Source organism: Pteropus medius, unplaced genomic scaffold (genome assembly GCF_902729225.1).
Source record: "Pteropus medius unplaced genomic scaffold, Ma_sr-lr_union100, whole genome shotgun sequence".
In the NCBI taxonomy this organism is placed as follows: domain Eukaryota; kingdom Metazoa; phylum Chordata; class Mammalia; order Chiroptera; family Pteropodidae; genus Pteropus; species Pteropus medius.
In genome coordinates, this window is record NW_024346667.1 from 21950497 (window position 1) to 21958725 (window position 8229).

An 8229-nucleotide genomic window follows, 5' to 3' on the forward strand; every position below is an offset into this window, starting at 1 on the left:
GCAATCTCTCTCCAGTCTCCAGAAGAGTGGAGGAGAGTTTTTCAGGACAGACTTCATATAGGATGTTAAATTTGTGGGTGTGCTGGGAATCATTAAGAACAGCCCTATCTGAACTACAGTATTCCAGCTGTGAGATGCATCAAATGTGGTATTTTAAAATTTTACAACTGAGTTGGTTTTACTCAAATGTTTTAGTCAATTACAATCTAAAATAAAAATTTTACTTTTTTCTAACAGAAATATTAAGAAATATATAAATAACAAACATATTTGATGCTTGAGAGAAGTTATAAAAGACTGAATAACTGAGAGAAAAAATATTTTAGACTGGTAACATTTTAAATACATTGCGTATGAAAAATCAACTCTGCATTTCATTTAGGGTTAACTGATCAAAAATTAAGCTTTTGCTTACTAGCTAAGCAACTAATAAGTTTGCTGTGGTTTATAATTTTAAGCCTTTGTAACTAATTTATTGTTAATACAATTTCCCTATTGGCTCATAGAAACTAGACATTGTTGGAGGGGAAAAAACACAAAATTAAATAGTGAAGCAGCTTAAAATTGAATAATTACTCTAAGCATAATCCTCCTAGAAGGTTACATCTGCTATACATGAGTGACCATTGAAGAAATTCAATTTATGCAGGGAATGAAAGTCATTTTAGGAAATTAATATTTAATATATTAATGCATATTTTAAATTAATAGTACCTTTTGGAATGAAATGGTGATGATATCCTTATATCATTCTTTTCCAGGAACCTTGTTCCTATCCCCCATGTAAGTCTTCACTTTTCTCAAGGCAAGTATCACTGTTTTGCTTTCAATTAGTACATAACACACAATTATTGAGCCCTGTTAATAGACCGATTCTTCCCATTCAAGGTCTTTTTATTCTGTGAATAAAAGTCATTTAGTCTAATGGCCAGCTTGCCTCATCTCCTTTATGAGTTTACAGTAATCTGCCCCAGTCCCATGTTCCCTGTGACTGAGTGGGCGTGTCCTTCTAATTTAGAAGTCTGGCATTAGTAGGTCCATTTGCCTGCATGTATAAGCACCCAACAATGTAAACTTTTTAGTGATAAAGGTGATATTTTGGCCTTAGCCTTTACCTTAGTTTTGTTTTCCACCCTCTTCAAAACTAGGTAATGGAGAGAAATGTTATTTTAGAGATTTCCCTTGGAGAATGTAATAAATATCAACCGTAAAACAGCTATTTTGCTATATATTAAGAATATAAACCTGAGTAAGATACAGGTACCAACAAAGTAGTGAAGCCAACAGAAATATAAACAGATGATTATAAAACTATGCCTTAAATGCAACATGGTAAAAGAGAAGCCATGCTATGCAATGGAAGAACAGACGAGAAGGCTTTAACATCCCTGCGAAGTGTAGGCCTGAGTTTGATCTTATAGCATACAAATCAATAACACAGGTCAAGTGGGGAATTAGGAAGAGCATTGTCAAAAAGGGAAAAAATAGCACTTAGCTAAGAAGCAATATGGTATATTCCAGGAAACTGTAAGTAATTAATTTTTTTTGAAACATAAAGATAATGAGGTCTATGGCTCTTTCCCGTGGAGCAAATATTTCAGATTAAAAATAGAACAATGGAAAAATATTAATATATAATTAGTTAATATAACTGATAATAAAACCTCTATATTCTCAATAAAAAAGGCAAAAACTAAAACCTAAATTCACAGAACAGATAGAACCAATGGCTAAGAAATAGGTATAAATGGTCAACATCATTAGTAGTCATAATAATGTAAATCAAAACAAAAATAAAATGTAATGTTTTACCTATCAGATCAGCACAGATTGTTTAGGGTAAATTCTCAGGGCTAGCCAGAATGTGGTGAAAAGGGATTGTCAAATATTGCTGGTCTATGCTAAGCAATTTGACAATCTTCATCAAGCCTCCAACATGTTTTTACTTTTTTATCTGGTAATTTACTTATGAGAATCTAGTTGAAGCAAATAACAAATTATTTTAAATGAAAAAAAAAAAAAAGGTAGACAGAGCAGATGAGAATAATAGCAAAAAACAAGGAGGGCCTGGTAGGTCACACAGACAAGGTACAATATTCTACTTTCTTTTTATTTTTCAGTTTGCTATCATTTGTCCTTTATGCTTCATGAATTCTTTGGGGTTTTCATTTTGTTTTGTTTTGTTTTGTTTTTTATTGTAAGCACAACTATTAACATATGCTAATGAGAGTCTCACAGACCTTTTTAACCTAGGGTGATACGATTCTCATATGAACATAAGTAAAGGCTGGACAATGTAGGCTTTCATTCAAATATTTTCAAAATTATTTTTGACATCAAGATACTGCGCAAAGAATAGAAGCTCAAGGTTCCCGGAATTCAACGCTAAAGGATATTTATAATCTCTTCATCCAACCTCATCCTCTTCCACAGTCTCAGATCTCAAGAGATGCCACCAAGACTCATGCTGCTTCCCTAGCAAGGACCTTGGGGATCACCTTTGATTACTCTTTCTCTGTCAAGTCTGTGCTTCATCAATCAACAGGACCCACTGATTGTACTTCCCAAAAACATCTGCATCTGGCCACTTCTCCAGTTTTCACTTCTACTACTAATTGTATAGGATTTACCTCTATGGAAACCTTGAAATCCATTTTCTGCACTGCAATTATGAGGATCTTTTTGAAACACAAATCTGATGATGTCACCTCCTCTATTTAAAATACTACAGTGATTTCAGATTTAATCTAGGACAAACCTTCTTGAGACGATGGTCCACCGACTTTCTAGTTCATCTCCCTCCAATCCTCGTACTGCAGCTGTGTCAGCTCATCCTAGGGGCCTTATAAATACACATTGCAGGACTTAGTTCCCTCTGCTTGGAATACTTACCTTTTCCCTTCCAGCCTAGTTTTTTCCTATCTTTTAGATCTCAGCACAAACGTCTCTTAATTTTGTTAATTTCCCTGACTCACATCAGAGCCTCTCTCATGGGTTTTCAAAGATTACAAGCACTTAGGCATAACCTTGTGTCACAGTGGCAATTTTCAATAGTTATGTTAAAAGAATCTTTAAGTCTAATAAAGCACCAGTTTCATGAGGTTTTTCTTTACTCTCACGAGAATGTTAAAGAAATGTTTTATCTCATATATGAACACATAACAATTACAGGTATTCTGTGTATTCATAAGAAGCTCTTAGCATAATGTGACAAACCTTTAACATATATGAGTTTCCTCTTTACATTAAATCCTTCCTACTATGGCCAGGTTATTAAAATTAGGCATTTACCTCTAAACAAGATAAATAAAAGAAGAAAATGGAAAAAAATTTTTAATATATTGATAAAAGACTACTTGATGCCCAGAAAGCTAAATACAGTCACTAAAGTAGAGGAAAACATTGATAATAGTAATAATTATTAGCATTTATTACCATCACATATATGATTTGAAGTGAATAGTTGCTTTCATATACTTCTTTTAATGAAAAATATGAGTTAGTTATTTTAGCTATAAGGAACAGTGAATTAAAGAAATTAATCAAATTTTTCAAGATTAGAGAAAGAACATTTTGGAGCTGACAATCAAATATGGTTCCATCTAAAGTTTGTGCACTATCATCTGATGTTCTTATAATAAGTGGAACTCCATGTCTTCTGTTGCTAAATGTAAACTGATATTAAAATATTTGGTAAAGTCTATAAAGCTTAAAATTTTAGTCCCTACTTCAAGGAAAAAAACAAGCATTTAGTTATACTTGCATGTAAGAGGAAGAATAGGTCTTTACCAAAGGAAAATGTTTTCTAATATTAGTTTTAAAAAACATTAGAAATTTAAATTTTGCATTAACTTGTTCACTTACGTGAATTCTGGTATATAAAAAACATGTAAGATAAAGTTCTTCATTAAATATTTTCCATTATCAATATATTTCTGTGGATTGACATTTTATATGAGAGGGAATCTTCCACTTAGGTCAATAATTTATAAAAAAAAAAAATTAAAGTAAGATGCATTTTAAATGTTTTATGCTCTACCAGGACCTTTTATTTCTACAAATAGCCATCATTTTAACGCACAAACCCATATCGTAAAAAGTACTGCATGGCCCTTAAAAGAAGACCATCTGTTTCTTTCACAATACAAACAAGAATTTGAAGTTAGAAAGATATCTGTGAGTCATAAAAGATCTACTCTATTTGAAAAGAAGAATCTTTCTGCACATAAATCACTTGCCCACTAATAGGCCACCCAGTGACACATGAGATTCTGTTTCTTATGATGCCAAAAGATTTGATATCTGACAGTAAAACATTTGGAGAAAGTCTGTATAATTTAACCATATTGAAGGAAGCTGGAAATTTTTATTACCTACCCACTCTGTAAGGAGTAGGATTGCTGCTAATCACTTACTTAAATTAACATGGTGTGTATGTGGGTGTGTGTGGGGGTCTGGTGTGAGTGGGTGGGTGTGTTGTTTTGGAGAAAAGTTCAATGCATTGGTTCATCAAATAATGTTTATTTTTCCTGATTCAATAACCTAGGAAGCTAGCTCAGACATTTCTGTGGCCACGCCTTTATTTCTCTTTATTCATATGTGCACACAGCTCTCATGGACATACAATGGGAACTGAAAGTATCAGAACTGCCCCAAGTAAAGATGCCCCATTTGCGGTTCGGCACTTTTTTGGTGTCTCAAGCTCTTTAGTGCCATTCTCTGAGATTTCCCTTTTTTGTACCTTCAGAAACCATATATAGAACCATTATTTTCGATGAGCAATACCCTGAGTACCATGCTCGTTCTTTTCTCCAAATAATCAGAGGCCACATGTCAGTGGAGTCTCTAGAATTTATTGAATTATAAATTCAACTGGGACAGTCCACGTTATCCTTCCTAAATGGCAGTCCTCTGTGATCGGAGTGCCATTTGGTAACTGGGAAAGGTTTGTTTTTGCTTTTATTTCCAGAATGAGAGACAAGAAAAAATGAAACAAATATATTTAAATTGACCTATCAAGAGACTAAGAATCTTATGTGGTAGCAGTTTAGCATCAGGGGCATCAAGGAAGGAAAAAAAAAATAGATTCAATGTTTTTAAAACACTGAAGGAGTAAATGAATCTTGAAGATATTCAAGATTAGATCCCAACACTTACTGTGCTGGATTTAAATAATCCCCAACAACATTCTTGATCTCCCAAAGACATCTGATAACTTTCTCCTACCTTAGAAATTTATTTTCAAAAACACCTAGCTGTATTCTGAGGACTTATCAACCCAAATTTTGTGCAATCCCATAACTAACTGTTGGTCTTCTTTAGTCATAGTAAGGCAAGTATTACACTGATGGGCATGGGTGAATCCAGTGGAGACCAGATGGCAGGAAAGGACACAGAGTATAGAAGAGAAATATCTCTGAAAGAAGAGGGTAAGTTGTAGCAGATGGAGAATGGGGAATAGTGAGCTGGACTCAACACCAAGGAATAGAAGGTTAAAAAAGTTCAGAGGAAATTTGTTCGTGATTCCAGAAACCACTTCAACTATTAGAGAAAATTGTGGTTGGGGAAAATGGCTGCGTGCCTGTGAAAAGTTGCATTGCTTAGAGCTAATAGCATAAGTTCTGGGGACAGGCAGCTTGGTTGCAGATTTGGGTTTAGCCAACTATGAACTGTGTACCCTGGGCAAATTACTTTACAGTTCTATGTTTCAATTTCCCCATTTATATCATGGAAGTAGGAATACTATCTATCTCATACTGCTGTGACAAATAAATACGTTAATATTAAGTTAGAGCAATCAAGGCACATTAGTCAATTAAATAAACACAAAAGGTTTTAGCATTTCAGCATTAGTGCAGTTTTGATCTTGGTCTTCTCAATGTCTCTGCTTTTTGGCTGAGCACTACATAAAATGAAGGAGCCTTCTCTGTTATCTCAAGATTGATTTCTGAGAACATCAATCAACAGGAAGATGAGGGACACAGAAGCATCTGAGGCTCTCCTACACAGACAGGAAGTTGATGGCAGCACTCACCTCCCATGCAATGAGGAAGCATAGCTTCAAGCAGAATTTCTGCAGAATTATTTGGAAAAAAATAACTCCCTGAAAAATCAGGCCATCTTGCTACAGAGCCAAAAGGGATTATTTACTTCGTCTATTAGTCAAGCCAAGGCAACCCCATTTTATGCTGGTGACAAAGAAGTCCTAAAATCAAAATTGATCAAGTACTTGGAGAATTACAAGCCTAACTATCGACTACTGTAAGTTTCATTTTCCAAAATGTTATGATTAGTATATTTAAGCATAAGTAGAAGTAAAATAAAAGAGAAGTGAAATACTATCACAGGAAAATGTATGCTCTATTTTTTCTTTGTGAAGTGTACCTGTTCATATATTCAGGTGTGGACAGTATGTGCTAGATGAGGCTGAAAGTGTACATATTTCGAAGATTATATATGCATGCGCTAAATATCAATTCACTGTAATTTTCAGTAAAAGAGCTCTGTAATTAGAAAACAGATAAGAAAAGTACTAAATTGTTTTAGGAATAATTCTTAGGTTCACTGAACTGAAAAGAAAAAAATCATTTTGAAATCAACAAATAAATCTCTGAATTTTTAAAATAAAACTCTGCTTTTTGATATGAATTATGCATTGCCTACAAGGTTTCATTTGATATGTGATGCATTTGTTCCTTCTGGACATTTTCATAAGACTCTATCCAAATGAAAGATTGTGTTCTTTTCAAAGAAGAAGCTGAATAACAAATAATCCACTAAACATTTCATAAGTGAGAGAATTTAAGCATAAAGTATATATGTCATGAAGAATCACATACTGTATTTGGAACTTGGAGCATTTATTATCTAAGACTCAAATATTTTTATTCAATTTGTGTACATGCAGCTAATCATCAGAAATATGTGTAATACATTTAATTAGTAAGAGATCTCTTACAGTTGTATGTCAGTAGCAAATGATTATGAAGGAAATCAATAATGATGGTGACTAAAGCTTTTTATTAATCACATGTTTGTAAATATTATATTTAAATATTATTCATTAACATATAAATTATTTAGAATTTCTAATAATTCTGAAACTGAGTAGGATGAAATTTACATATATTGCAATTATATCTTAAAATCATATTATGTAGTTAAAATTTCTCTGAAAAATTTTTTCCCATTTATTTCTTTTCTCGCCCTGTTTGCCCTGCCCTCAGAAACCACTAATGTATATATTAGGTGAAAGCAAACCTTTAATTAAATTAATGAAAGCATATGTGTTTTTAACTCATTTGTTCTAAATATTCACGTTCATTACTTGTCTCAGTAATTGTGAAAATCTTTCTTACTTACAAAATTTGGAACATTGCTGAAACCATTCGGATAGGCCTCAGACCTGATAAATAGCTATTTTATTTAGAAACACGCAGAGGAGCTAATCAAATGAATGGTAATGTATAATGTTTGTTAATAGATTTAAATACATGTTATATAGAAAAGAGCTTCAGAGCTATACACTTACAATGGACAAGATCCTCCCTTCTCAGCTATATGCTGGAGGCTCAAGCTCCACGAGAGAGATCTAATTTCCATCTCTAAAAGATTGACTACCATCTTTCAATAAGGAACATGACTCCACCAAAAGAGTACCAAGGATTGGCCTTAATGTTAGTATTCAAAGCTGTACAGTGCTGTGCAAGGCCAGAAATGACTGACCAGATGGAGACCCTGAGTGTAAAGGACCAGAATATGACTGGAAACAAGCCAGAATCAGCTTGTTTCTTTGTCTCCTTAAAAAAGTGTCCAGTGATACTGATCAGCTGCAATGTGGAGTTTCTATCCAGACTAAATACTTAAAGCTCTAACAATACCAAAACACTGAAATAGTGGGAATTTGAGATCATTGTCTACATTCACCCTACAATAATATACTATAGTCAACTGACTTATTTGTTGTGTTAAAATTTTTAATAAATATGAATGAAAGTTTTTCAGAAATATTTTCATAAATATCTAATTTGTTTAATTTTGGCGTAACATATTAGTTGAATTTTTATATATTTTTTAAAAACTGTTTCTCTCTGATTTCTTGGAGATTGTCTTAAAGTCTAACATCAAAAAGTTATTGTGATTGTTCATCTCTATCTCTACAAAGATATAATTTACATTTTCTGTATATTCTAAGATTCATATGCATGTGTATATGTATGTATATGTGAC